This window comes from Ovis canadensis, chromosome 6 (genome assembly GCF_042477335.2).
Source record: "Ovis canadensis isolate MfBH-ARS-UI-01 breed Bighorn chromosome 6, ARS-UI_OviCan_v2, whole genome shotgun sequence".
Lineage (NCBI taxonomy): Eukaryota > Metazoa > Chordata > Mammalia > Artiodactyla > Bovidae > Ovis > Ovis canadensis.
In genome coordinates this window covers 26905785-26920522 of record NC_091250.1, presented here as the reverse complement: position 1 = coordinate 26920522, position 14738 = coordinate 26905785, and positions in this window count along the sequence as shown.

The following is a 14738-nucleotide window of genomic DNA, read 5'->3' as shown; positions in this document are numbered from 1 at the left end:
ACGATTCACTATTGTAGGGAATAAAGATAGATTTTTTAAAAATAATTTTCAAAATGTTAATGTGGCTTTAAAAGCTGATAAGACAACCATGCTTACATTCAACATAAAAGCACACTATTTCTGGTTTAAAGATATCAATGCACTAACTATCTAGGTTTTTAACTAATGTCCTCTGTACTTTATACCAGTTAAAAAGAAAAAGAGACTATTTTTCCACTTGTAAGAGGATTACCAAAGAATCATTCTGAATTCTCTGATGTAAGATAGAAATCCAGACAGGTAAATGTTAGTATGAAATTCCATAGCCCAAATTTCACATTCTCTTTGATGCCTTAATAATTTGTATTCATCTTTGAAGTATTTAACTCATGATCTGTTCTAGCACAGTAGGTCTAAACTTCCCCTTCTCCAGTTTGTCCGTTATCATTAGGACACCAGGAACCACAAACTTAACAACTGTTAACTCACTTCTTAATATTTCTGTCTGTCCTCACTCTTCCAAAAACTTTGATATATAACTTATAATCTTCTCCTAGCTCAGAGCACCTTTGCTTAGGAACTGAAGTCATACCTGAGTCCTCCTTCCCTTCTTATTCATCTTCCTTTACTTCACCCAGTCAGTCCTAGAGCCTTCTTTAGCTCCTAAATATCTCTCACATAAATTCTCTCAGTCCCACTCGGATTGTCAAAGATTCGATTCAGGATCTTGTTATCTGTTTTCTAGAACCAGCCTCCTAACTGGACTTACTTTGTTTAGTCTCTCTCCTTTCTAATTTTATTTCTTCCTTTTCCTCAAACTTGAGTTTCTGAAACACATTTGATCTTTTCACTATTCTGATTGAAACACTATTAAATCCTTATTATGTGCACCACAGTGAAGATGTCATAACTTGACTTACGAGGTCCTTCATAAGGTGGCTCCACATTGGCAGTATCATACTCCTATCATTATCTTAGGTTCCAGACACACAGGATCACCACTATTCCAAGGACATCCCATCCTCAGCCATGTCCTGATGACCTTCCTGGAATGGAAGATTAGTTCTCCAAGCCAGGCTTCAGCAATATGTGAACTGTGAACTTCCTGATGTTCAAGCTGGTTTTAGAAAAGGCAGAGGAACCAGAGATCAAATTGCCAACATCTGCTGGATTATGGAAAAAGCAAAAGAGTTCCAGAAAAACATCTATTTCTGCTTTATTGACTATGCCAAAGCCTTTGACTGTGTGGATCACAACACACTGTGGAAAATTTTGAAAGAGATGGGAATACAAGACCACCTGGCCTGCCTCTTGAGAAATCTGTATGCAGGTCAGGAAGCAACAGTGAGAACTGGACATGGAACAACAGACTGGTTCCAAATAGGAAAAGGAGTACGTCAAGGCTGTATATTGTCACCCTGCTTATTTAACTTCTATGCAGAGTACATCATGAGAAACGCTGGACTGGAAGAAACACAAGCTGGAATCAAGATTGCCGGGAGAAATATCAATAACCTCAGATATGCAGATGACACCACCCTTATGGCAGAAAGTGAAGAGGAACTAAAAGGCCTCTTGATGAAAGTGAAAGAAGAGAGTGAAAAAGTTGGCTTAAAGCTCAACATTCAGAAAACGAAGATCATGGCATCCAGTCCCATCACTTCATGGCAAATAGATGGGGAAACAGTGGAAACAGTGTCAGACTTTATTTTGGGGGGCTCCAAAATACTGCAGATGCTGCCTGCAGGCATGAAATTAAAAGACTCTTACTCCTTTGAAGGAAAGTTATAACCAACCTAGACAATATATTCAAAAACAGAGCCATTACTTTGCTGACTAAGGTCCGTCTAGTCAAGGCTATGGTTTTTCCAGCGGTCATGTATGGATGTGAGAGTTGGACTGTGAAGAAGGCTGAGCACCGAAGAATTGATGCTTTTGAGCTGTGGTGTTGGAGAGGACTCTTGAGAGTCCCTTGGACTGCAAGGAGATCCAACCAGTCCATTCTAAAGGAGATCAGCCCTGGGTGTTCTTTGGAGGGAATGATGCTAAAGCTGAAACTCCAGTACTTTGGCCACCTCATGCAAAGAGTTGACTCATTGGAAAAGACTCTGATGCTGGGAGGGATTGAGGGCAGGAGGAGAAGGGGACGACAGAGGATGAGAGGGCTGGATGGCATCGCTGACTTGATGGACATTAGTCTGAGTGAACTCCAGGAGTTGGTGATGGACAGGGAGGCCTGGTGTGCTGTGATTCATGGGGTCACAAAGAGTCAGACACGACTGAGTGACTGAAGTGAACTGATAGTGCAGTGTTGAAGGTCATAGATTTTGGAGTCCGCTTAAACAGGCCTGATTCGCTGCTCTACAATTTGCTGTCCATGAAGCCTGGTCAAGTTAGCTGAAATTACTAAGCCCAAGTTTTAGTATCTCATCTATAAAATAGGGATAATAACCCCTACTTCTCAGGGCTGACATGAAGATTATATACACCACTTTATATAAAGTACTTAGCATAATGAAAAACAGCAAATACCCCATAAATAGTAGTCATTATTCCATTACTGCTACTGCTGCTATCGCCACTATTACTATTCCTACTACTGCAGTTGTTTTTGCCTTTTTTTTGCTAAGATGTTTTTTGAAATTTTCAGTGACAGATACTTGTTTTCCTGAGCTTGTTCTTGATTGTTAGAAACAGCTGAAAACATTTTAATTATTTTAAAATAAGTGATTGCATTTTATAATAGTATTTTGACCATTTGATTATGACACAGTGTTCTAATATTCCAGCTCAAGTCATTGACCTTGAAAACAGTTTCAGCAGAGGAGTTGAAAAGTGCTTAGAGAAATATCAATATCATGAAGTGGTTGTATGGTTAGGACTACTATGTAATTAATTATCCAATCACTTTTCTGAATGAAAGAGGCATTATTACTAATTATGGAGACTAGAGAGATAAACAGGCTTCCCTGATAGCTCAGTTGGTAAAGAATCCTCCTGCAATGCAGGAGACCCTGGTTTGATTCCTGGGTCTGGAAGATCTGCTGGAGAAGAGATAGGCTACCCACCCCAGTATTCTTGAGCTTCCCTTGTGGCTCAGCCAGTAAAGAATCCATCTGCAATTGGGAGATCTGGGTTCCACCCCTGGGTTGGGAAGATCCCGTGGAGAAAGGAAAAGCTATTCAGTCCAGTTTTCTGGCCTAGAGAATTCCATGGGCTGTATAGTCCACAGGGTCGCAAAGAGCTGGACATGATGGAGTGACTTTCACTTTCAAGGATAGTCCCTGGAAAAGTGCTCCTCTCCTCCTAAGTTATTTTACTTATTTTCACTTAAGTGAAAAAGGCTTGGGTTGCAGAAAATTAAGCTTGAAGCACCAAATATTATATCAATGACATATAAACGTTAAATGATATATTATTTAACACAAAAAGCCTCCACCTAATCAGTCACTGTCTTTTGGATAAAGCTAAATTTGCCTTGGCTGGATTTTATGATGTGTATGACATATGTAAACAAAATCCATTAAAATGGTAATTGTCAGATATTTATTCATTGAGAATTTAATTTTGATGAGGGAGAACAGTAGTTTGAATAATTTTACAAATGTGATAAGGACAAAGTTGCTCGTATGCCCAGATACCAATCAGCTTCTTTGGGCTATTGAGACAATAGAGAAATTTCAGAGTTTTTTATAACATTTGCATGAAGACAAGAAGATACCTGTCAAGGTAAAGGTGAGATTGCGTGTTCTTTGAAAGAAATAAAATGACAGATATGAGAATACTAAATAAACACAATGTTGAAAGGTTGTCGTCACTATTGGGGAGATCCTAAAGAAGAATCCTCTTTTCTCTTTGACATCTATACATATTTCACAACTGTTTCCAAGAAAAGAGACACAAAGATTGTTTCTCCAGTTTGTTTAGCTGGCAATCAGTAATTTGTACTTCAACAGGAAAACAGAATGGAAGCAAAGTGCTTTGTCTACTAAAGGAATATATTTCTGAGAGTATTCACCTGCTGAGAACCTCACACATATTTTAATAATTTGGGGCTGTCAGTCTCCTATCTTAAGAATTATTATTCTCAGCTTTCTTACATGCTCATTAGGTGTGTACTATGTGTAGAATACTTTGCTAAGCACTGAGATTATACAAGTTTGTAAAACAGAGTTTCTTCCATGAAGATATTGATTGGGTGGTGACCTTATCTGCTGTGTAGTATGATCACACTCGCTCAGCCATTAAACACAGCTTCACAGAGGAAAGACTCAATCTGTGTGCCAGAGTTAAATAGGCTCATTCAGTGGGGCTTTCCTGGTGACTCAGATGGTAAAGAACATGCCTGCAATGTGGGAGACCCAGGTTTGATCCCTGGGTTGGGAAGATTCCCTGGGGTAGGGAAGGGCCACCCAAACCCAGTACAGTATGCTTGCCCAGAGAATTCCATGGACAAAGGAGCCTGTTGGGCTGCAGTTCATGGTGTTGCAAAGAGTCGGAGGTGACTAACACAAGCACAAGCAGTGTTTATACTTGCTTTTTTCCCCTTGCTTTTCCAAGTCCTACCCCTTGGCTTCTATTTCTAAACCCTAATCTAGGACCCTTTGGCTCATGTCACTTTATAACTTTGTCCTCACATCTTCATCTAGAGTAGCCTCACAAATTACACACTTTGAAAACCACTGGGTTTGGTCTTAATATGTCACATTGCCCTGGACTTCACTTAGAATCTACCTGATGAGAGGGGTTGGCATTTCTAGAAATATGTTACTTATGGCCATAGAGTATCACACACAGAATAAATTTGTCAGAAATACATGCAAATATGCATAAAATCTGGATAGATGTGATAAATTTATTCAAAAACATTTATTCAGTGTCTACAATGCATCCAGCATTAGTGAAAGTGCTTTGGCTAGAGCAATCAAAAGAGCAATAATATAAAGAAAACAGCACTGGCTTCTTTGCCAAAAAAATAAAAGCAATAACATACGTGTTCTCGTGCTGCTTACATTTCACTGCATGTGTCATGTAATATGTCAAATAGTAATAAATGTTCAGTAGGAAAATAAAGCAGAATAAGGAAGCTAGGGTAAGAATTGAAGGCACTATTTTTAACAGGAAAAACTCAAAATCACTCCAGTAAGGTGCTATTTGTGCAGAGTCATGAAGCAAATAAACAGCTGAAGATAGATAAGGGAAGAGAATTCCAAATAAAGAAAATTCCAACTTCAAAGGCCCCAAGTTGAGAGTTCTTGGAGTTTACAAAGAATGCTAAAATGGGGTTAGAGCTCAATGAATAATGAGTGTATAAAGAAATATGATAGAGAGCTTGGCAGAGGCAGATTACGGAGAGCAAAGGCCATGTTGAGAATTTTGGGCCTTATTCTGTGAGATGCAAATGAATATTTTTAAGGTACATTTGTAAAGAGATTTTCATTTGATTTAATAAGGTTTAGAATAATTTTAAATTAAATTTTCAAATTAAAATCATTTGCAAAAAAATGTAAGAAGATCTGAAAACACTGGCCCTGCTTTTTCAAAGCAAATATTGATTTATTTGTGTGGTCCCCTTAAGATGGGGCACAAGCCCTCCAGATCGTCACAGTTCCTGTCACTTTTTATTTTTCTTACACCTGACTCCGTGTCACTAATTTATATGACCTTTCTGGACTCTTTAGGAACTTGAGTTTTGACCCTTGGAAAGTGAATGTAAGATGAAGTGTGTCTTTCTAAGCAAAGACTGGTACAGCCAATCAATAAAAATTCAAAGATTAACATACAGGCTATTGGTAGAGACCTTGGCTCCTGTAAATGAATATTTTTATTTATTCTAACAAAGTCAAAACCTCATCAGTTTTCTTTTCTGTCTGAGAATTGCAGAGTCTGAGATTGGAGCTTCCTGTCAAAGAACAGAGAAAAATCAGTAGTTCACTAGGAAAGAAAGAGAGCGAGCTTTTATTAGCCTCCAGATTTCACGGAGAACATTATGCCAGTGAAAGAACAAGGTAAAAATGTAGACTGGAGCATGCCTCAGTTCAGTTCAGTTCAGTCACTCAGTCGTGTCCCACTCTTTGCATGTCCATCTAGGGGCATGCCTAGACCCAGTTTATTTGCATAGAACCTGAATGACTATTACAATTCTCAAAGCTAGTGTTCTCTTTGTAATTTTACCATTGACTATTATATTATCTCCTCTATGTTTCCCTCTAGCTGTTTCAGAGAAAGAAAAGTAGAGAAGGGACAGGGAAATAGCATTCCTTTATGTAATGGCCTTAGAGAAAATGTCCTTTGGGAGAAGAATAGTTGCAGAGAGGAAGGAAGCAGAAAGATGTAGGCCAGATGAATGAGGATTTGGAAGTCAGTGTGGGGTGTTCATCATGGCAGGAGGCTCTGCATGGTATTATACATAATCAACAATAAGAATACTCTTGCTGATACCATGCCTGAACTAGGCTCCTTAGATTCTCTTGTGGAGGTGAAAGGTCCTGGAGTGTGGACCAAGAGTTAAATGATGCCAGCTGTGAAGATTATGGGGCAGCAGGACAGTGTGCTTATATTCTGTGAAGTCAAATATTTGGTATTAAAATTGCGTCGTCTGAAGTTTAGTAAAAGACACAATTCTTCCACCAAATACGATGCAAGGAAATAGATATCCTCTGATATCTTTAAATTTAAAGCAGTGGATTAAAAAACAAGTTTCTTTAGAGCCTGAAGAAGTGAATTTTTTTTAAGGAAAAGTAAATAACAGTTAGTTGGGGAAGGAAGGGGAAAAATATAACCTTCAAATTATATTTTGTTGAACTCAAAATGTACCCTTGTATAGATTTAACAGAGCTGTTCTATTCCTTGTGAACTAACAAGAGTGTTTGTGCAGATTTGCTTAGGAACTTTCCAAGAACATAGTTGAAGATGCTCCATGATTTTTCCTAATTTTCTGCCTTTTTGGTTCCTTCTTTGGTTCTATCTTCTAATCTTTTTTTTTCTTTCTTATTCTTTTCATCACTTTGTTTTAGAAAGTAGACACTGGTAAAGGGAGTAATTTGGCAAATGTGTTGATGGAGAAAAAATGTGCTATTGAGACAAGACAATTTCTATGTTCTTTTCTCTTCATCTTGTCTTTTATATTAGGTTGAACGTTAAGAAAGCAGATACTGAATGCTTTTGACTTGGAAAAAAAAAGGGAAATGCATATGGTTCAACCTGTTCCAAAGTTTATCATGTTACTTTCTACCCAGGACACTTTCAATGACTTCCCATCACTGATATCATAAAATCCAGGGTCCATAACCTGGGTATTCAAGAGGTTTCACAATCTGGGCACAGCATTGTCTACCACAGATTCACTGATCTAGTCAATTCATCCCAACTCAAGGCCCATTTCCTTCAGAAGCTTTCACAATTCAATGTAGAAACCAGTTACCTTCCCCTAAACCTCTGGCGCTGTATGTGCACATAGGCCATGGTATACAATGTGTAGTTAAATGAGAGCTGATTTTTCATGTTGCAAATACTCTGTGTAATGTTATTGGGATCCCCAAACACATTCAAAATTGCTTATGAACAAAAACCATTTTTTGGAAGCCATTTTTATATCTCTTCATCTGTTCTAATACCTTAGAGCACAGTAGGTATTTGACCACTATTTTAAAAGAATGTATAGATGTTTAGGTAGCAGTTTGTTCAAGACTGAGAATTCTGCCCAAACGAATATACACTGGGGAGATGAAAAGCGTGGAAGCTACGGATTCTGAAGTTTCTCTTGTTAATGTATGCTTTGTGTATACATTAGGAGAAGATATTTAAAGCTCCTTTCCTTTCTTCAAATCTGGATTCCCGATTTCAAATTTAGTTGTTTCTGCCCAGTGACCTTATTAAGTGCAAGAAAATTGTGGTAAATGTGTGAGAAGCAAACACGTTTCACGAGCATCTCAGACAGTGTACCCGCACCAGCCAAAGAATCCCTTTCCATGAAATATGCTCACTGTCTCAAAGGAGAAAATTAAACCACATCTCACTCAAAACAGGAGCTCAGGGAAGGAGGCGCTGCGGGAGAGTTAATTTTCGGCAACCCGTCGGCTGATTTTCTGCATCTGACAGCAGGGCTGTCACAGGGGTACAGAGGCTGCCGTGTGGCAGGAGGGACGGCTGTGGAGCCGGCAGAGGCCCCAGCGTGCGACTGGCAGGGGCTGTCTCCCGGCAGCTGGCAGCACCAGGAGGCAGCAGCGGTGAGCGTGGGGCTGGCAGGAGCACAGGCATGCAGCTGGCAGCAGAGACGATGGAGCAGGAACCTGGCGGAACTGCTGTCAGCCCTTCAAATCAGGCATCAACCCTGCTTAGCGTTCTCTGAGAAATCAAGGGTCGAGGCCACCTGATTCTAAATACAGTCAGTCGGACCACATGAACTGGCAGAGTCGAACATCTCGCGTCTGTGTCTGTGTCTTCTTCATGAATACCCGTAACTGGTTATGTCATCGGGGCCTGTTTTCTTCCGTGGAAACCCGAAGCAGTAGTAGCCTAAAGATATTCTGCACCAATAGAGACTCTTCAATCCAGCCCTGTATATGCCTAATTAAAAGTTGTCTTAACCAGTAAGGAGCTTCCCTGATAGCTCAGTTGGTAAAGAATCTGCCTGCAATGCAGGAGACCCTGGTTCGACTCCTGGGTCAGGAAGATCTGCTGGAGAAGGGAAAGGCTACCCACTCCAGTATTCTGGCCTTGATCTGCTGGAGAAGGGAAAGGCTACCCACTCCAGTATTCTGGCCTAAAGGATTCCATGGACTGCACAGTCCATGGGGCTGCAAAAAGCCGGACACGACTGAGTGACTTTCACTTCACTTCATTTAACCAGTAATAAGCTAAAGAAGCATCAGGTTCTTGGAACCAAGATTTAGGACAGCAATACTCATTTTTATAGAAACAGGTTGTAATGCAGTATTAAAGAAAGGTCAACTTTACTGGCAATCCATGTTTGTGTTTTGTGATTGTTTTAATCTAAATTACATCCAAAAGAAAGAACATTAGGACAGCCAAGGTTAGAACTGGGCTGTAGTGTTCTGGAAAACATACACACACACACGCGCGCACACACACACACACACACACACACACACCCCTCCACCACCACCACTGCATAAACTGAACGTATCCAACTGAGTTACAAAATGATGTTAAGTGATAAAGCAAGATTCAGATCAGTAGTACTATATAAAGGCTGAGCAAAAACATAGTTATGAACGTGTTGCTATATTATGCTTGATACTACATCTTCAAGAAATTAATTTTCATTATTTCCTTGTGGCAATGTGGTATGAATTAATAATTCTTATGTTGAAGGTCATCACAAATAAAATATTTGAGAACAGACCATAGTGTTTAAGGAAATGAAAAATGTTACTCTGAAAGATGACTGCAGCACCATTTTTGAAAGAATAATATTCCTTCTTTCTTCCATTATTTTACTATTTCCCTAGATTTTTTCATGTATTTGATGTCACCCTACTCTTTAAACAAAATTTCAACCTCTGTACCATTTAACCACATTTTCAGTAGTTAGCACCTCCTGGTAGTATAGTGATGAGAAGCAAAGATTTTGGTATATGCATGTGATGGATAGGAATGTGAGGTACATTTTGCAAAAAGGAATATTTTTCCCATTTCTGGCCCTATTGGCAATTGGAGTCACTTTAGATAAGTCTTGTTTTAGATAAGCTCGTGTTTCAATTTATTCCCCAAGAACATGAGGGTTAATGTAACATAACATCCCTCTGCTATAGTCTTAAGAACTGATAATACCTAAAATTATAATTTGCAAATTGCTGTGAAGTCATTAAAACTAGAGACTTTATATAATTAAATAGTCAACTTTTTCTAGCACTTTTCACACCATCCAATAAATTGGCTAGAAGCTTTTCACTGCATTCAACTTAATCTAGCATTTTGATTAGTGTATCAGTTACAACACTGAATAGATGAATGTACCTATTTTAGTTTTTATTTACCAATTATTTGTCTGTGTACATGTTGGAGGGGTTTCTCAGGTGGCACAGTGATAAAGAATCTGTCTGCCAATGCAGGAGATGCAGGAGACACAGGTTTGATCACTGGGTTGGGAAGATCCCCTGGAGTAGGAAATGGCAACTCACTCAGGAATTCTTGCCTGGGAAATCCCATGGCCAGGGGAACCTGGCTGGCTACAGTCCATGGGATCACAGTGTCAGACAGGAGTCACACACAGAGTAGCAGCAGCAGTACATGACAGAAAGATTCTGCAAACAATGTGGAAGTATTTCCCAGATGTCAACTGCTGACAGTCATTTTTCCTATGAAATTTAATTTTCTTCTATGTCTCAAGAAGTCCTAAGCAAGCTCACTACTGAATGTTAATTTATAATACTGCAGGATATATTTTTTCCTTCTAATTGTAGAAGTAAGGTTTCCCAACATTACTATTTTGGAAAAAGAAATTGCTCTCTGAAACTAAGTTGTAATTATTAAATAGTTCTCTGTTTTTTTTTTCTTTTCTCTTTGCAAATTGGAAAAAATATACCCATTGTTTAGCTTTTGATTAAGTCATAAGTCTATTTTTTGTTTGTAGGATGGGTAAAACTGTTCTTATCTGAACCCAGGATCAAGATTACAAAAGGACATTCATGAGACATTCAGGACTGTCATGATGAGGGATCTGGGAGTCCTGGGCTGAAAACCCATCTTGTCTTCTTACCAGCATCTGCCTCTGAGAATTCTAAACTTCAACTGAGACATGTTTCTTCATTGACAAAATGGAAGCCCTAATAGGAGGCCCACCTAGGGTCATGGTGAGGGTTCAACATAAGTGTGTCAGGGAAGGACTTGGCCTAGAACATCCCAAACAATGGCACACAAAAGGACTGGTCAGACGCCCTGGGAACTGCATCCTTCTCCTCTCAGCTTATTCCTAATCCCCCTGTGACCGTACCTGGCTTTTCTCTTTAGGAATACCAGTTTCATTTTTCTCAGCTGATGCAGACTGCTCTTCAGTATTTCTGGGAATAATAGTTTCTAGGGAGGCAATTCTCTGAAAAATAAAATGAAAGTAAGAAAACCAATAAAAATCAGAACAGATAAGACAAGTTTATGGATAAAAATAAAAGCTATTACAAGGGATCTACTTTGTTTCTCAGGATATTGACACCTACATTTTTTAAACATGACTTAGCTACACTAAAAAAAAAAATTTAAACAGACCTCTATAAGGCAAATTACAAACTTCTCACTAATTGCACTACAGGCTAAGTTGCTTCAGTCATGTCCAACTCTTTGCGACCCTATGGACTGTAGCCCATCAGGATCCTCTGTCCATGGGATTCTCCAAGTAAGAATACTAGAGTGGGTTGCCATGCCCTCCTCCAGGGGATCTTCCCAACTCAGGGATCAGACCTGCATCTCTTACGTCTCCTGCCTGGGCAGGCGCGTTCTTTACCACTTGCACCATTTGGGAAGCTGCCAAAAACACACCTTCCCTGACTGGGTGTTGAACCCAGGCCACAGTGGCCAAATCCTAGTCACTAGACCACCAGGGAACTGTGAGACTGCATTACAGTTAAATCCAAATGTCATGTACCTGTGTCTCATGCCCTGTGTGCTAGGCATTCAGTAGGAAGGAGACTATGCTATAGAATGCTAAGACCCATCTCCTGCTATCTTGCAGCTTGCAGTGAAGTGGGAGAGTCCAATGTGAGTCACGTAATTACGACTGTGACAAGTAGGAAAGGGAAAACACAATTTAATATGGGACCAGAGTAAGGGAATTCATCCTGATTTGATAAGGTCATAAATTCTCTCTGGAGTAGAGAATATAGAATTTCAACCCTAAGTTGAACCCTCAGTTGCATCAGAGATAATGTTCTTTGCTGGGCTTCCCTCATGGCTCAGCTGGTAAAGAATCTGCCTGTGATGCGGGAGACCAGGTTCCATCCCTGGGTTGGAAAGATCCCCTGGAAAAGGGAATGGCTACCCACTCCAGTATTCTAGCCTGGAGAATTCTGTGGACTGTATGGACTGTATAATCCATGGGATCGCAAAGAGTCAGACATGACTGAGCAGCTTTCACTTTCCTTGCTAGTAAAGTACTTTTGCAGGGTCTTTATTTTCAAGAATTGTTTTTTTTTTTTTTCAATTTCCTGATGTTATAGCTAGAGAGTATTGGGTTCTTTTTTTCTCCTTTGCTATATGTAACTTAACAATAACTATAATTTGGTGAATACTTACTGTTGGTTAATATTGTAGATTCTTTACAGGACTTTTCTAACAATTTTTATTGGGGTATAGTTGCTTTGCAATATTGTGTCGGTTTCTGCTGGAGAGTGAAGTGCATCAGCCATATGCATACATATATCCCCTCTTTTGGGGTTTCCTTTCCATTTAGGTCACCACAGAGCATTGAGTAGAGTTCTAGATGCTCAGTGTCACCATTTATAAATCAAAACTGAAGTGGGTAGCTTATTCCCTTTTCCAGGGGATCTTCCCAACCCAGGGATGGAACCCAGGTCTCCCACATTGCAGGCAGATTCTTTACCAGCTGAGCCACCAGGGAAGCCCAGCAAAAAACATTATCTCTGATGCAACTGGTCTCCTTGTTAGGGTTGAAATTCTATACCCTTTACTCTAGAGAGAATTTATGACTAAATCAAATATGGTATCACGTCACACAAGACAGAATGGCTACCATCAAAAAATCTACAAACAATAAATATTGGAGAAGATGTGGAGAAAAGGGAACCCTCATACACTGTTGGGGCTTCCCTTGTGACTCAGCTGGTAAATAATCCACCTGCAATGTGGGAGACCTGGGTTCAATCCCTGAGTTGGGATGATTCCATGGAGAAGGGAAAGGCTACCCATTCCAGTATTCTGGCCTAGAGAATTCCATGGACTATGTAGTCCATGGGTTCACAAAGGGTCGGACAGGACTGAGCAACTTTCATACACTTTCATACACTGTTGGTGGGAATGTAAACTGATGCAACTTTATAAGATTTTGATACAACTCTGTGAAGTGCTCTTTGCATTTGGTAGATATAGAAACTGTGAGAGGTACAGAACTGAAGTAGCATTTTCCAGGTCAAATGAGCAGGAAGTGATGGAGTTGAAAGATGGATTTGCAGGTCTGATGTCTCCAACGCTGACAAGCTTTCTAATTCTCAGGGCAATAGAATCCAAGGCAGAGCAAGTATGTTCATTAGCAGGAGGCTGGTATTGCATTTGCTATTCTTTATTTTAAAATGTGTCCACATATCTTTAATGATGCATCTAATCAAGATTTGCATGTGCGTGTGTGTGCTTAGTGGCTCAATCAAGTCCGACTCTGACACCACGGGCTGTAGCCCACCAGGCTCCTCTCTCCTGGAATTCTCCAGGCAAGAATACTGAAGTAGGTTGCCATTTCCTACTCTAGGGGATAATCCTGATCCAGGGTTCAAACCCATGTCTCCTGTATTGGCAGGTGGATTCTTTGTGGCTAAGCCACCAGGGAAGCCCCTCAAGATTTCCATAGACTAGGTATATTTAGCACTCAGATGAAACCAGTTGTTGAGTTGTCACCGAATCAAAAGATGACAGTGTGAGCTCACAAGGAGGGATCATTGTGTGATTTGTTTACTGTAAACTAAAGACTCTGATGCTGGGAGGAATTGGGGGCAGGAGGAGAAGGGGACGACTGAGGATGAGATGGCTGGATGGCATCACTGACTCGGTGAATGTGAGTCTGAGTGAACTCTGGGAGTTGGTGATGGACAGGGAGGTCTGACGTGCTGCGATTCATGGGGTCGCAAAGAGTCGGACACGACTGAGCGACTAAACTGAACTGAACTAAGTTCCTAGAACAGAGACAGGCAGTACAAAGTATTTGCTGCATTAATAAAATGACAAGTGAGAAACATCAGCCAAAAACAAAAGAATTACATTTACTATTAGGAAGGAAAAGAGATGCAGGACTTATTTGTGTTTGAAGTTGTTAGCTTCTTTCACAAGCTTTTGAGTCAAGTTAGGTATATTATCGAATCTCTTTTAATTGGTGAAATTACCAATATAGAAATCACTTAAAGCCCTGATAAAGTATCCTGATGCCAATATCCTGATGAAGAATAATAGGAAGACAATTAAGTTGCTTGATATGTAATGGAAGTGGTTCATTTTACACAATAATGTGAAGATGAAGTAGAAAGTTATATCCACATGAATGGTATGACAATGATTTTAGAGATAGGGAATAGTTTTATGGAAAGGCCTTCTTAATATTTTAATAGATTATTTTGTATATCTGTGTCCCTGTGTGAAAAGTATCTGAGGGCCTGGGGGCGCTGCCAGGATGTTGAAGCCCCCAAAATAGTACATAACATTTGACATGAAGAACTAATTAGAAATATAATAACAGTTCTACAAAAATAAGAAATTACCATATTGTAAAGATATTATCAATTACAATTAAAAAACATAATCCCACAGGGTTGCTGTTTGTTATTTATTCAGTCACTTTACACACATTATGCATTCCACAGGTATTTATTAATGTTGTGTGACACACACATTGAGGCCATTAAAATAGATCGCTAAAGGAAATAGGAAAAGGACTCTGCTTTTATGGAACTCACAGTCTAAAAGGAGAAAACGCTATACAATAAAAATGATAAATTATCTTATTATGTAGTTTTCAAAATTTAAGTGTTGTAGAAAGACAAAAAGAGAACAACTTAAGGAGTGCTGGGAGGGCAGCTGTGATT